Here is a 16,863-nt window from a genome sequence, read left to right as displayed (position 1 = left end):
TGTGATGACCACTTTTGACTTTATTGGAGTAGGATTTACTGTAGATGACTTCACAGTGATAATCACGGGATCGCTTGTTCTCTGTTTAGGTTCAGAATCTTCTGATGCGTAAACGTCATCTTCGCTTTTTCCTGGTTCTTCTTCAAAGAACTCTATCTCTTTGTCATTCATCAATTTTTGCAGCAATCCCCTAAATTCTGGGCATAGTTGAATTCCATGTCCCTTTTCTTGATGATATTCACAATAATTCTCTCCTTCATTATGCTTTGGCTTGAATTGTTGCTGAATCATACCAGATAGGGAGAGTTGTTGAAATATCCAACCAAAGGGAGATTTAATTTCAGAAACATCAGTTTTTTCTTTCCTTCCATTCTCTTCCTGGATTGCGTTCACGTTTTTGTCTCCATGATTTGCCAGCAGATGATTTGACGTAGCTGGTGAATTGAATTCCAATTTTCCAGTATTAATCAAATTTTAGACCACCCTTTTGAATGCCAAACAGTTTTCAATAGAGTGACCCGTAATTCCATCATGATAAATACAGTGTGCTTTCACATCGTACCATGGAGGGAATGGTGGTTGCATAGGAATCAACGGATAGGGCCATATAACATCTGCCTTTAACAGCGAATCATAGATCTCAACATATGGTACTGGTAAGGGTGTAAAGGAAAACCTTTCATTTTCCCTGCGAGATCCTCTGGATTCCGTTCGATTAGTGTTTTGTTTCCTCCTTCTTAACCCTTGGTTGGGCTATCGTAACACTTTTCGAGGTTTTCTTGTTCTAAGTGTTCAAATTGTTAACTTCATTTTTCTTTTTTCGGTACATGGTTCTTTTGCCACTTTTCATGACATTTTTCAATGAGTTATCCAGAAATTACCAGATTTACAAATTTTCTGGTTGCGTTCCCCATTAAATGGCTTAAATAGGGAGCCTTTAAAGTGTGGACAAATATCACTGTGGCTTCTTTCTCTGATAGAGGTGGCTGAACTTGGGCCGCTGTGTCACGCCATCTCTGGGCGTACTGTCTGAATGTTTCATTGTTCTTTTTCTCCAGATTTTGGAGAGTCTATCTATCAGGCACCATATCTGTAACGTGGCAATACTTCTCTAGGAATGCTTTTGCCAGATCCTTCCATGATCTAATGTTGGCTTTGGTCAGTTGAGTATACCACTTTAAAGCTGGTCCTGCCAAACTATATTGAAAGTAATGAATTAACAATTTCTCATCTTTCACAAGTCCTACCATTATGCGACAAAACATGGTAATGTGGGATGATGGGCATGTAGTACCATCGTATCTTTCAAATTCAGGAAGTTTGAAATTGATGGGGAGGATTAGGTCTGGGACCAAACTCAATTCGCTGGCGTCAAACCTATAGAACGATTCAGTTACTTCTACAGACTTTATTCTTTCCTCTAATCTCTTGATCGGTCTGGTCAATTCTTCATTGGCTTTTTCTTTCTCATTCAACTCATTCAAATCTGGAATCAGATGCTCAGCATTAAATTCCCCTATCTTCACATCTGACATAAGCGGATTTTTACTTGAAGAAGCGGGATCCACTTGTTGACTTTCATTAGGTTTGGTCTCTTGAAGTGTGGATGTGCGAGCATGGATTTGTACATGTGTGATGCCAGAATGATAAGTCGGTTCTGGCGTGAAACCTAAGGGATACGTAGGTTCCTGGTCGAAAGGTACATGATTTTTATGAATTTTTCCAATGATAGCTTGCTTCCTGAGCATTTCTTCTATTTTCTGCATCATACTATCTTGTGAATTTGCAATGCTGGATTCAATCTTCTCTAACTTCATTCTTATTTCTTCTTGTTATTTATTATGTTGCTCCTCAAGACGTTGTATTTTATCCTCCATGATTTTCTTAGTAGCTTTTCTAGTGCCGTAGTGATGTTGAATTTCTTATTTGGCCAGGGTAACTGTGATTGAAAATTTGTTGATATTATTTTTATAATTTTATTTATTGAATGTTTATCTTATACATAAAGAAAATAATGCAATGAATAATGAATGCATGCAAAATGCATGTATGCAAAAGGTATTGATCCCAAAAAGTTAACTGTAATAGAACAACTTCCATCGGTATACAAAAGTTTCTATATAATAGTTCATAACTACAGATACGACATAGCTTTCCTATTAAGCTCTATGATTTCCTTCATCAGCCATATCATCTTCTTTCCATACTTAGAAAGTAATCGACGTGATGCTCAATAATCTTTGCTTCAGCAGCTAACTCCCCAATATATCTAGCAACTTCGCTCATTTGTACCATGGCCTCGAATACCATACTGCCTCTTTCTTCAAAGAAGTCAGTAGATTTTTTCCATTATTCATTAGTTCCCTCAAGAGTCTGCTCTAATTCAGTGATTCTGACTTGACAACTGTGCAGAGTTTTTTCAAGATCTCGAATTCGTCTTCATAGTGAAGCGTTCTCCTCATAACTCTCTTTAAGATCACTAGGTCCTAGATGAACCTTCTCTTGGAATAATGATTCTTTAAGTTGCAAGATGTAAGTATTAAACTCTGAGGTTTTGTTTCTAAATTGATCTAGATCCACTTCAAGTTTTGTTCGTGCTTCTTGTGTCCTTTTATTAAGCTTCTGTATTTGCACATTTTTGTTTCTACATCGTTGCATCCAAGTGCTGGCCACTTCTTGCTATAATTCAAGTCTGGTGTTGAAATTCTTCCTCTCCAACTCCCATTTTTCCTTTTCAATATCGAACTCTTCAATCCTTTGGCCCCTGACTTCAAGTTCGGCAATCAGATTGTTCATTTCATATTCAAATCCCTTGAACATGGTATTTTTCTCATCCTCAAATCTTTCAAGCATGCCATTCTTCATATCTTCTAATTATTTTGCTGGATCCTTTTCTTTCTGCATTTCATTCATAATCTCATGACTTTCAGTTTTGTGCTTTATAATTCGCTCCCTTTTATCAACCTCATGATCTTCCATTTTCTACTTTCCTTTCTCAAGGCTTTTGAGCAAACAACTATTTTTTCCTTTAAAATCTTCAACTCGGCATTTCTCGATATTTAACTCTTTGGTCATTTGTGTTGTTGCTTTGCTTGATCTTGATGCTCTCCGGGACTTGTGTAGCTCATTGTAATTTTTCTTTAACGTTATGAATTCCCCATCAACTTTTTCTTTGTTTTCCCTCAGCATTACACAATGTGCTGAGTGAAAGTTAGCGTCGATGCCCAACATAGCTTTATCTCGTCTCATTTGCTCTAATTCTTTCGACCAACCTTCTCCTTCTGCTTCAAACTCATCTCTTAGGATTTCAATCTCTGATGGGACTACCTGAATGCGATCTTTCATAGAGATATCCTTATTTTGGTATGGTAGGGGAATATTTTCATTTTTCCTGACAGGCCTCCATTCCTCATAATCAGGAGTTAGCATTATTTTTGCTGATTTGGCTCGAATATAGAAAGTTGTTTTCCAAGATTTAACGACATCCATGATGTTTCTTTTATAATTTTTGTTGTGAAATGCAAACTCAGATGAATGTAACCCAGTAGTGACAGGAACAAATTGACGACCCTCGTACTGCCTTATAACCAGAAGTGGTGCATATCCGATTCCTCCCCACAAACCAAGCAACATTACCCAGTTGTAGTCACCACATTTGTAAAAAAATTCCCTTTGAATTTGCCACGGGGCTGCCAAACGATCTCATTACTTTGCAGATTTCGAAGGGCATTTATCCACATGTCTTTCGTAACTTCTTTCGGCCATTCTTGCTCCAAAAACTCTTTCAAAGGTGAATAATCCGTACTAAAGCGACGGTAAGAGACCTTTTTGTCCCCCAAAAATGGCTACGGATCCATACATATAACAATTGTGCACATCCCGAAAATCACCCACCTCCAAGTCTTCTACAAGCTCTTAAAGATCGAAAAGTCTCTGCTAGGATTGCATAAGCAGGATTGACCCTTTTTTGTAGCTGCTCAAACAAATCTGCTACTGCAGCCTCAATGTATCCCAATGCTTTCGGGAAGATGACCATACCGTATTTACCCAGAGCAAAGAGATCAAATCGTACTTTATAATCTGGATAACTCTGAATAATTTCTTTGATGTTGGTCCAGGCAATGCCTTTGCCCTCGCCCTTTTGTTTCGTACGGGCTGCTAGCCATTCATCTCGTACTCCTGTAATCTTTGCTAATTTAACTCGGAAAGGTTGAGTTTTAACTGATCTTGAATAAATTCGATTCTCCAAAGCCCCTTCAATATGTAGCATAGTTGTATATTTTTTTAATAGTAGGAACCAAATCCTCCTTATTGAAAGTGAAGCAATTATACCCTGGATTCCATAATTGATTCAGGGCTCGAAGCAAGTCATCATCAACTTCGACATAGAGCAAATATGGAATGTCCCCGTAAGACTGATAGAACTAAAACTTTCTATTTGAATCCCAACTTTCCCAAATGCCTCGCTAATCTTGCATATAATTTCTTTTTAGAGAAACCAGAGCATAACTTGCTAAATCAGGTACATAATCATCCTGCAGACTGTCTCCCCCTTGTCTTTGTAAGTCTTCAGACCACTGTCTTACTTCTGAGTTTGGAACTATTTGATTTGAACACTTTTTATCCATAGATGAAGGTTTTCCAATGAGACGATTAACTCGAAGATCAATACCTTTAATCCTGTGTGATGTTATGCAAATAGCAAAAATAAAAGAAAACATAAGAAGAAATGAATTAGTTCACATAATAAGGAAGAAAAAATTTAATTTAATGTCTACCCATATATTTCTATTTAACATGCTTTTTACATAGCATAGTTTAAATAATATAAATTCATATTCAATTTATTTAACAGAGAAATAAATTAATTAATTAAAAGGAAAAAGTTAGAATTCATTTCTTCTTTGTGTACACCTATTTTTGGACAAAATTTCGGCATGGCTTCAAATCGGAAGAGTTATAAATTAAATATATATGAATTTTTAATTTATAATTTATAGAGACAATTTATAATTAATTTCAAAGCTGGACCAAGTCCCCAGCGGAGTCGCCAAGCTGTCGTAACTGGTTTTCGTCCGGGCAGGAAGTTTTTACTTGGCGGAAAAATAAAATGAATAAATAAATGATTTTGATTTAAAAAATATTTTGGGAGTCGCTATTGACCTTTTTGAGTTAGGTAGGTCAAATACCTAAAAACAATCTTTTAAAATAGTTTATAAGAAAACATAATTAAAAAGATAAACTGATATATGTATAACCAAAAAATTTTAATAAAAAAGGATTCATGGTCGGTTACGTTTAGGGAAGGATTAACACCCCTATAACGCCCAAAATTGGTACTCATTAATTACAAATTGTCTCTATTATTAGAAATTTAAAATTTTGAAGATATATTTAATTTATAATCCTATTTATTTCAAATTTATTACTATAATTTTAAGACAATTTATTAATTTATATATACATATAAATAAGATATTTATTTATTTAGAAATATCATAAAAGAGCTTCTAGGTGCTTTGAGACATCTATTTTCTTAATATTAAAAAATAAATAAATATTAATAAAACATTTATCTAAAAATAATTAAAATATATATAATTTAAAATATTTATTTATTTAAAAATATCAGAAAATGGACATCTAGTTGCTTTAAGACTGCCCTTTCTTAATATTGAAAAATAAATATTAAAATAAGATTAAAATAATTTAAAAGTAATTTATTAAATTTATAAATAGGATTTTAATAGAAATAAAAATAAGTAGATAAATATTATTTATTATATATATATTTATATGATTAAATAATAATAATAATAATAATAATAATAATAATAATAATAATAATAATTAAATATATTAAAATAAACATATAAAAAATATGACTGAACAAAGAATAAATAAAATTAAAACTATATATTAAAAAAAACTTGTAATTAAAAATAAATGAAAATATTAAAATTAGTGACTAAATTATAACATATTAAAATTAAATACCTAATTTGTAATTAATTATTTAAAATTACAGGGATTAAACATGCTATTTTACTTTTATTTAATTTAGTGATTAAAATGAAATTATATAGAATTCAAATAACAATTTAAAATAAATTACAGCATGCTCTAGGGATTAAAATAATAATTATTAAAATCATAATGGCTAATTCAGTTATTTTACCTAAAATATATATATAAGTAAATCAATGACTAAATTATAATGAATAAAAATTAATGAACCGAATTATAATATATAAAAACATGCTGTAAGGATCAAATTGCAAGTTTTCAAAGTTATAGTGGCTACGAGAATAGTTTAGCCAGGCATAAAATTACACAAAGGCCCTCCCTTAAACGACGCCGTTTAAGAGAGGGTATCAATACCCTATTATAACCGGCCTTAAGGCCAAATTTTCTCATTCTCTTATTTCCATTCTCTCTCTAACTGAGAAAGTTGTAAACTCTCTCGCCTCTCTCTAAGATTCCTTCACCGGAGGGAATCTGGTCACCGGCCGGCAACCGTCTTTCGCTGCAAATCTCACCGTCGGCCACCGTCGTTGGTGGTCGAAAAATAAAAAAACCTCCCAAATGATAGATCTGAGTGATCTATACCCAAATCTGACCCTAGTTTTACCTAAAAGGCTCCTATTTGCGTAGATCTACAAAATAATACCTTCGGTATTTTTTTTTCTGGGGAGATTCGGAGGCTCTGGCACTGCGTAGCTCCTCGGTAAGGTTTCTCTCTATTTTTTATCTCGGTATTTTTGTGATTTGATTCTTGGGTTGTTGGTTCTCTGGTTTTTTTTTCTCTTTTTGTGTTCTGGTTGCTCTCTGGCTAGCTTTGTTTTCTGTAGTTGCTCTCTCCTTCTGTTGGCAGGGGGCTCGGTGGCTTTTATAACCACCATCGGCGCCCGTCTCAGACCGGGTAAAAGACCACCTTTCAGTGAGTCACTGAACCCACAGTAGTGACTCACCCTAAAGTCACAACGTGGACGGCTGGTGTTGATTTCTTCTAGAAGCTCATGTTGGCGTCGTGGCAGTGTGTAGAGTGGCGTGGCACGGCGTAGATCGGCGGCAAAAGAAACTGCGGCCGCGTGGCCCTATGTTTTCAAGCTGGTGCATCTGGGACCGTTGGATCTCATTAGATCCAACGACTGATGATTGAGGGCGGCTGGAGAAATTGATACAAACCCTAATTGGGTTTAGGGTTACACATTTGGGTTTGGGCTCCGGGATTTGTAAATGGGTCAGTCTGGTTTTGGACCTGTAATGTAAATAATAATTTTTTATTATTAATAATAATAATTATAATAATAATAATAATAATAATAATAATAATAATAAAATAATAAATCAAATGTAAAAAACTAGTGTCTTCACACACCTCATGATAATTTGTAGAGTACGTTCCGGAATGGCAATGTCAATCAAAATATCCTTAATAAAAGCTCATTCCAATCGATCATATGCCTTTTCCAAATCAATTTTGATGATCATCCACCCTTTCTTACCCTTCTTCCCATTCATAGAATGAATGGCTTCTTGAGCAATTATGATACTATCCATAATTGAACGACCAGGAACAAAACTTGTCTAATTTTCAGCAACCAAAACCGGGAGAATGAATTTCAAGCGATTAACCAAAATTTTTGAAATCACCTTGTAGATCTAATTACTAATGGGTCAGAATTTATTCAACCTTTCCAGTAAAACTAAAATTATCCGATTAAGTTCATTATGCCAACAATTGTTATTGAGAACTTCACAAATGTACTTACAGACGGAAGTAACCACCACATTCCAGTTCTTTTGAAAAAACGCAGCATGTACACCATCAATACCTGGAGCTTTAAATGGTCCCATCTAAAAAATGATCGTTTTGATTTCATCCTGAGTGACCGGAATATTCATATCATTCAGAAAAGAAGGAACAATATTAGGAAACAAACCTCTATACTCGTAATCGGTCGGACTCACTCCAGAACCAGTAAAAAGATTTTGATAAAAATTCACTGTCATCTGTTGTAACTCCTCTTGGTCCGAGCACCAGTCATCGTCCTCATTCTTTAAAGTTGTAATTTATTCCTTCGACGGTGAGCCATAGTGGATGCATGAAAAATTGTGTTACGGTCACCAAAAACAATCCACTGAAAACAAGCTTTCTGTCTCCACAAAATCTCCTCTTGCTCCAAAACCAACTTCAACTCACCCCGCAACCTTCCTTCCAGATCAATAAGAAAATCCGAATGAGCAGTTTAGAGGTATCTAACAATGCCATGGCTACGAGCTAAAAGTCTTTTCTTTTTTCTACCAATATGCTCAAAAGTCTCAACATTTCAAATCTTCACCTCCGAAATGAAAGTATTCAAATTTGTTTCTAAATCCACGTTGTTACCCCCAAAGATTGTAAGAAATTTTGAAATTGAGGATGTTCATTCTAAGCCCCAATGAATCGAAAAGGGATAGGATTCAAAGTATAAGACCCATGAGAATTCTTAATCAGAATAGGACGATGATCAGACCCTAATCGATCCAAATGATCAACAGAAGCATTCGGAAACAACCTGATCCACTTCGTATTTTCTTAAACACGGTCTAACCGTTGTTGGAGATTACCGTGGCTCCACGTAAAAGGGGCAATGAAATCCAAATCAATTAATCCCCAAACACAAAAGAAATCCGCGAAAGACATAGTAATACCAGCGGAACGACAAGAACCACCCTTGCACTCCTCAGGCCTAGTAATAGCATTAAAATCACCTCCCAACACCCAAGGAGTATCATCACCTGGATAAAGTTAGAGGATTTGGCTCCACAAATTCCTACGATAACAAACACTCGAACTTGCATACACAACAGTAAATCTGACCCACACAGTACTTCCCATCTCCAAGAAATGGCCATGAACAAACTGATTTGATATATGAGTTATTTCTAACGAAATAGAAAAAATACCACAATAACCAAACACCTCCATTAAAGCCGTGAGCCTCAATTTGGAAGGAGCAAGGAAAACCCAAAGCTTTAATTACTTTAGCTGCTTGCCACCACTAATACGAGGCTCAAAAAGCGCCACAACCTTTGGTCGATGAACTCTAAAGAATTCCTTACAGTAACTCCTGAATGTAAGACTTGTCGCCTCTCGACAATTCCGAAAAAGAATACCCGTCATGATAAAAAAGAGAAGAAAAAAAAGTGAACTTATTGGACTTGTTAGATGAATGATTGTGCACCTAGTCAAGTTGCATGGAGAAGATTCAAGAAGGTTGCAGTTAGGTTCATATGCAAGGAATGCGTTGTACTACAGATGATTACAACCTCGGGCTGTTAGGAGCAGTTATCTTTGTCAATTCTGTTAGAAATATTGCTTCATTGTTCAGCAACTCAAAGCTATATAAGCAGTGTAACCCTTATCAAGTAAATAATAAGAAAGAATGCATTAGTTTGTTGAATTCATCTTTACAAATTCTTAACACAGTATCTTTTGCTAAGGGTCCTGGGGCACCTCTTTCTCAACATCATGTTTACCAACAAAAAGGTTAATTTGGTGTTGGATGAATCAAATTACCTGCTATGGAAACAACAGGTTCTTCTTACGGTGCACAACCATCGTTTGGAACGACTTCTCAATGGAACCATGCCTATTCCACCTGAATTTGTTGTTAATGCTGAAGGTGCATCTGTTGTTAACGAGGCGTATGAGGATTTCCTGGCACAAGACAGTGCTCTTGCCTCGTGGCTCTTGTCAACAATCAGTGCTCCCCTTTTGCCTCAATTAGTTGGTGCTGAGTCTGCAGCAGTTGTCTGGAGCATAGTTATCCAGTTCTTTGCAAATAAATCAACAACTACCGTAATGAATCTGCACTATAAGCTACAATCGCTAAAGAAGGGTGATGATTCAATGCGTGTGTACCTCACTCGTATCAAAGAGGTCTGTTATGTTCTTGCATCCTGTGGAAGTCTGGTTTCGTAGGTTGAACATGTAGTAAGTATCCTCAAAAGGCTGCGAAGAGAGTATCAGTTCTTTATGGCTGTCATTACATCAAGTTCTGAGGCCCTCTCACTCGATCAGGTTTATTCAATGCTGGTTGATGCCGAGACACAACTGGCAGGTTTCGATGCATAGCCTGAGAACCTTCCCATGAGTGCAAGTGTGGCTCAAGGACAGTGACATGGTGGATCTACAAGATCTGGAACCTCCTATGAATCCAAACAACAACCCTCACCGATGCATGGTGGTAGAACTGGTGGTAGAGGTCGAGCATGACTTCAATGTCAGTTATGTGGTAGAAATAGTCATTCGGTTGATAGGTGCTGGTATAGATTTGACCGTGATTTTGAAGGAGTCCTTGCCACTAGTGCTCGTTCACAGTATAAGGATGACTCGAGCAGTGTTAACTATGTTAACCTTGATAATGTTGCTTGTACATGTTGTGCCAATAAGACTGGAGCAGGTTCTGTGTCTATGTAAATGAGTGGGGCTCCTGCTGCAGCTCTAACTTCATCTCGTGCTCAGTGGATTTTGGACTTGGGTGCGACACATCATGTCACCCTTGATGCCTCCCATATTAATCATCCAACCGATTTTGATGGACCAGGTAATCTTGTGGTTGGAAATGGAACTTCTTTTACAGTTAAATTAGTAGGTCAATCTGTTTTAGGGTTACCTTATCAAACTTTGCTCATTAATGATATTCTACATGTCCCTAAAATCACTAAACATCTTCTCTCAGTTTCGAAGCTTGTTAGGGATAATCACATCTACTTTGAATTTCATGCTTATGGTTGTAATGTTTGAGATGAAGTAACAGGCAAATTCATTCGTCAAGGGAAGCATATAGGATGTCTCTATTCGTTTACTTTGGATAGTCAGTTGAATGGTTGTAATAAGGCAGAAGCTTATGTAGTACATGATTCTTGTAGTTCCTTTGAACTCTGGCATAGGAGATTAGGTCATCCAGCTTTTGCTACTTTGAAATCAGTTTGTAATTCCATTTCTGTTAACATTCCAAGTAATGCAAATCAACTATGCGTTGCTTGTTGTTTAGGTAAAAGTCACAAATTGCCCTTTGATGACTCAACCAAAGTTTATGACAACTTGTGTTTACTGATCTTTGGGGGCCTTCACCTGAGCCTTCAGTTGGATTTCGCTATTACATCTTCTTTTTAGACACATATACGAGGCATACATAGGTGTATCTATTGAAAAACAAGTCATAGGCTATTACTGCATTTTGATTGATTAAAATAATGGTTCAAACACATTTTCCATTACAAAATCAAAGCAATACAAAGTGATTAGGGTGGTAAATACAGAAACTGGTCAGATGAGTTAGCTTGTGAAGGTGTCTTGCACAGAGTCACCTGCCCCCATTCGTCCGAGAAAAATGGGTTATCGGGCTCAAGCACAGGCATCTAATAGAGTTGACCTACATGCTTTTGGCCTAGGCTTCACTTCCAATCAGGTTCTGGTCTTATGCAGTTACAACAGCTACGTACCCAGTAAATAGATTACCAACCAAGATGCTACACAATGTTTCACCCTTTGAGAAATTATTTGCCAAGAAGACTGATTATAAAACCTTACGAGTGTTTGGCTGTAGGTGCATTCCACATCTGTGAGATTTTCAATCTCATAAGTTGATGCCATGGTCTCAATAATGCACTTTTCTGGGCTACAGTCCTAAGCATCGAGGATTTCAATGACTTGGAACAAATGGCCGAATAATTATTAGTAGACATGAGAAATTTGATGAGTCTGTTTTCATTTTGCAGCTATCAAACAGTGTAATGGTCATCGTGTAGTTACCTCAACATGACCTGCAACACTTGAAATCATTCCAAGAAGACATGTTGAATGTCCTTCTGATGTGGTGTATTCTTTGGAATCTAGCAGTATAACTTCTCAGACAAGTCACACTGAGAATGAAGCAAGCACTGTGAATGATGTGTCTGAACCTTCAAATCACTCGACTGATAGTCCACTACACAGTACCACTCCAGTGGTCGATACTGAAGAAAGTCCTGAGCCAAATCAGCAGTCTCTTGAAGCTAATAATGTGCCTGACCAAGTACCCTTAATCAATGCTCATCCAATGGTTACTAGAAGTAACCTGGTATCTTTAAACCAAATGTGTTCTTTGCTGGGGAAGATATTGCTATTCCTGTTAATATTCATCAGGCTTTGCAGTCCACTCAATTGACATCAACAGTTTATGATGAACTTGCTGCTTTACAACGAAATGGCACATGGTCATTAGTTTCACTACCAAATAGAAGAATAACAGTTGGTTGTAAATGGCTATTCAAATTTAAGAAGAATCCTGATGGCACAATACAATGATACAAAGCAAGGCTTGTTTCCCAGGGGTTTTCACAAGTACCTGAAAAGACTTTAAAGAAACTTTCAGTCCAGTAGTTAAGTTTCCAACCCTTAACATCATTTTCTCCATTGCAGTAACCAACAACTGGCCACTACGACTTGTGGATGTTAACAATGCATTCCTTCATGGTGAGTTGAGTGAGGAAGTATTCATGAAGCATCCACTGGGGTTTGAGAAGGTGGCTAAAAATGGAACTAATCTTGTATGTAAACTACATAAGGCTTTGTACGGGCTGCGCCAAGCTCCCAGGAATTGGAATAAAAAATTAAAAAAAAGTCTATTGCAGATGGGGTTTTGAATGTCAAAGGCAGATGCATCATTATTTGTCTCACTTGTTCAAGGGGAAGTGACATATGTGCTTGTTTATGTAAATTACATTATGATTACTGGGTAATCCACTATTGCAATCGATCGCGTAGTTCATGCACTCAAAGTCAGTTTCTCATTGAAGGATCTTGGTGAGTTGCATTACTTCTTAGGAATTGAAGTTCAGCATAGTAATTATGGTATAATGTTTTCTCAAAAGAAGTTCATTTTAGAACTGTTAGCAAAGTCTGACATGTCAAAGGCAACACTTACCAGCACTCTTATAGTGGTCTATAATAAGCTTCAAAAAGAGGCAGGGAAGCTTGTTGATGATGCTCGGGAATTTCAAAGTATGGTTGGAGGGTTACACTATGCCTATCACACGAGACCTGATATAGTATATAGTTTGAGTAAGATTGCACAGTTCATGCATGAACCTCGTGAGAATCATCTATTGGCTGCCAAACGCATCTTGCGATATCTAGCTGGAACTATTGAAGATGGTTTAGTTTTTAAACCATCAAAGAAAGCAGTGAGAGTAATTGTATTTGCAGATATTGATTGGGGTAGTTGCGTGGATGATCGAAGATCCATGTCCGATCAGTGTGTGCTAGTTGGTGGTAACTTAGTATCCTGGAGTACAAAGAAGCAGAAAGTTATCTCCAGATCTACCATGGAAGCAGAATATCGCAGCCTAGCAGATATGGTTAGAGAAGTTACCTGGATCGATGCATTGTTGAATGATATTGGAGTGATAAGACAGGAAAGACCAATCATATGGTGTGATAGCACAAGTGCGATATCATTAAGTGCTAATCTTGTTTAACATTCACAATCTAAATATGTAGATTTAGATGTGCATTTTGTCAGAGAAAAGATTGTTGGAAATCAACTACTTATTAGCTATGTTCCAGCAGCACATCAGCTTGCTGATGGTTTCACAAAGCCACTGTCGAAATTAGCCTTTGCATTATTCCGAGAGAAGGTGCATGTTTGTCTAGCACATGAAGGAGGATAAGAAGAAGCAGGAGGAATGTTAGATGAATGATTGTGCAGCTAGTCACGTTGTATGGAATCCATGGAGAAGATTCAAGAAGGTTGCAGTTAGGTTCATATGCAAGGAATGCACTATGCTGTAGATGATTACAACCTCAGGCTGTTAGGAATGGCTCAAGTTGTTAAAAGCAGTTATCTTTATCAATTCTGTTAGAAATGTTGCTTCATTATTCAAAACTCAAAGCTATATAAGCAGTGTAACCCGTATCAAGTAAATAATAAGAAAAAATGCATTAGTTTGTTGAATTCATCTTTACAAATTCTTAAAAGAACTAAAACCAATTCTCCTTCTTTCGACTCCCCTCCTTCCGTAACGACCTCCAAACGATCAACTTAAAGGGTTGTTTCATAATCTGAACATAAGATATTGTCAATAGTCCCCTTAGATCCTACAGAGGATCATGTACCATCAGACCCCACATTATTTCCAATTTGAACAAGCTGATTTTTCAACATTTGAACCCATTCCGTAAAAAAAAGACGTATTGGAGTTCATATAGCATGAAGATTACTACTAGTTCCACTTCGCTGCAAATTCTCTTTGAAAGACTTGCTGTTAACTTGTGATTTCCTAATTTTTCCCCGCCACAGATTTTGGCTTATGCCCTTTTTCCTCTATTAACACCGCTTTATGATTTGATGAAGAAGCACCTATAGATTGGTTAAGAACCTTAATGGTTTCCCTTCCACCATATGGATCACACTAACTCCCTTAGTTTCTACACTTGCTTTCTTGTGATCTGGGTTAGATTCCATATAAGCATTATTCTTACCATGTTCCGATTCGGAGCTAATTAAGTCTTACCAGAGGTATTTTTGTTTATCATTTTCCCATTCGTGTTCAACACTACAGGTGGATTGGGGATAATTTCCTGGGAGTTATTAGCAGCTTCTAAATCCACAACATCACTCAAGACAACATACCAAGATGCACTTGCCCCCCACTTGTCGTAGTGGCATTGTTATTCTTATTAGTCTTTACTTTTGATATGTATCGTCGTTTTTCAACTATCATCCATGGCCCATAAAGATACGATCCCTGAGAAGTTGATGTTATTAAACAAGCCTCTTTGGAATGACCATATCTTCCACATTCAAAGCAGATTTGATTCAAGTTCTTATATTCTAGTTTTTGAATGAAACAGTATATACCAATGCAACGAAGCAAAGGTTTGTTTAGATCAACTAATAATGCAAGGAGAGAAAATTTTCCTCGACCTCCAACTTGAGTGTTGTAATATATTTTAATGACTCTTCCAATAGCATTTGCAATATGACAAAACAAGGCATTCGAATAATATTTGTATGGTAATCCCGGAAGTCTAACCTATAATTTTGAAGGATGTTTTTTTGAGGTAGAGAAAGAGCTGCTCCAAGGTTAGACCGTCAAGTAGTTATCGTAAATAATCCAAGGACCATCTATCATGAACCCGATCCGAAAATCGGATCATAGAGAAAGAACCCGAATTATCAACAATGCAATCATCCTCCAAAATGATAACATTATCAACATCAACATGACTTGAAACAGTCATATTATGCTTATCCACCCCGACCCTTTAACCATATTAGCGTAAGAGACTCTATGTCATGATGGAAAGGGAATTAGGGCTCGAACAAAATGAATTAGGGATAAATCGAAGAAGGGAATTGGGGGAGAATCGAAATCAATTGGGAATTTAAGGAGAATTAGGGATTGAAGTCTTACCTGATGAAATGAAGGCTGAAGAAAAGGGGAGAGCTAGATTGTTCGGATGAGAGGAACATGGCAGAACCAACGCCAAATAATCCAATTGGCCCCTATAATATTTAAACCCAAAATAGAACACATCAGATATTAGAGGCATTTCGGGCTTGGAGGATAAAATGGCCCAAGCGGTATAGCCCACGTGGATGGATCCTATGAGTCAGTAATTTAGCAGTTGGTTTGTTAGATTTGCTGTCATTGATACAGCTGTAGGGTACCTATAAATATATAAGTGCACCTAATTCTCTTGAGAATGATCTATCTGGAATGAAAAAGCACATTTTCTGTATCCTTAATTCTTTTATTTTATGAAATCTATCAATTCTTATATACAATCAACCCTAAACATACAAATTAGTAATCAGAGCCTGATTACTGGCAAAGAGAAAAACTGGGAAAGCATAAGAAAGTTCAAACAATGGCAGAAGAGACAACGTTGGCTGCCATTCATCAATGTGTTAAAGAACTACAAATGCAGATGGAAGATCTTAAGGAGGATTCGAAGGTGCCAAAATGGTGGGAACAGAAAGAGAAAAGGTTGGATAATTTATAAGCTGAGTTTGCAGAGCAGAAAGGTTATTTGATGAGCATCTTGAAAATCCTAAGGAGTAAAGAAGGGGAGGAAACTTCTGAAGAGTAAACAAGTGCTGAGCGTAAAAATAACCAGGTAAATAAACCTGATGCCTCTAAATCTCTAGGTAAGAAATCAGTACAAGTTATAGTAATAGGAGAAAAGGAAATATACTCTTACTAACCTATTGAACCAGGGATATTAACTTCTAAACCAGTGATGTTTCTAGGCCATACACCTTTGACTCAGAAGTTGCAAGAAGAAAATAATATGGGCAGTTCTAGTGAAATCAAAATGGGAGGTGAAGAAAATGTTGACACTAGAAATTTCTCTAAGAGTTCCATTGGGAACACAAGTTCTGTGTTACCCATACCAAAATTGGAGCTACAAATGTTTGATGGTAACAATCCTAGAGGATGGATTAGGAAGTGCCATAAATATTTCAATCTGCTGGGAATACTAGAAGATCAGAAAATGGAAATAGTTGCTATATATTTAACTGAAAAGGCTAAGACCTGGTTTGATGGCCATATTATGTAGAAATATAGGGTCACTTGGCATGAATTTGAGGCTGATTTGTGTCACAGGTTATGTGACAGAAACTATTCAGACATTATTGAAGAATTCAATAAAATAATGCAAAAGTGAAGTGTGGAGGAGTATCAAGAGAAGTTTGAGGAGTTAAGACCTTATTTATTATAACAGAACATGCATCTGGGGGAAGATTAATTTGTTTCCAGTTTCATCAGTGGCCTCAAGAAATAATTAAAACATAAAGTTAATGGGTTAGAGCCTAGGAATTT

Source organism: Hibiscus syriacus, unplaced genomic scaffold, assembly GCF_006381635.1.
Source record: "Hibiscus syriacus cultivar Baekdansim isolate YM2019G1 unplaced genomic scaffold, ASM638163v2 tig00110122_pilon, whole genome shotgun sequence".
NCBI lineage: Eukaryota > Viridiplantae > Streptophyta > Magnoliopsida > Malvales > Malvaceae > Hibiscus > Hibiscus syriacus.
This window is presented reverse-complemented; position numbering follows the sequence as displayed.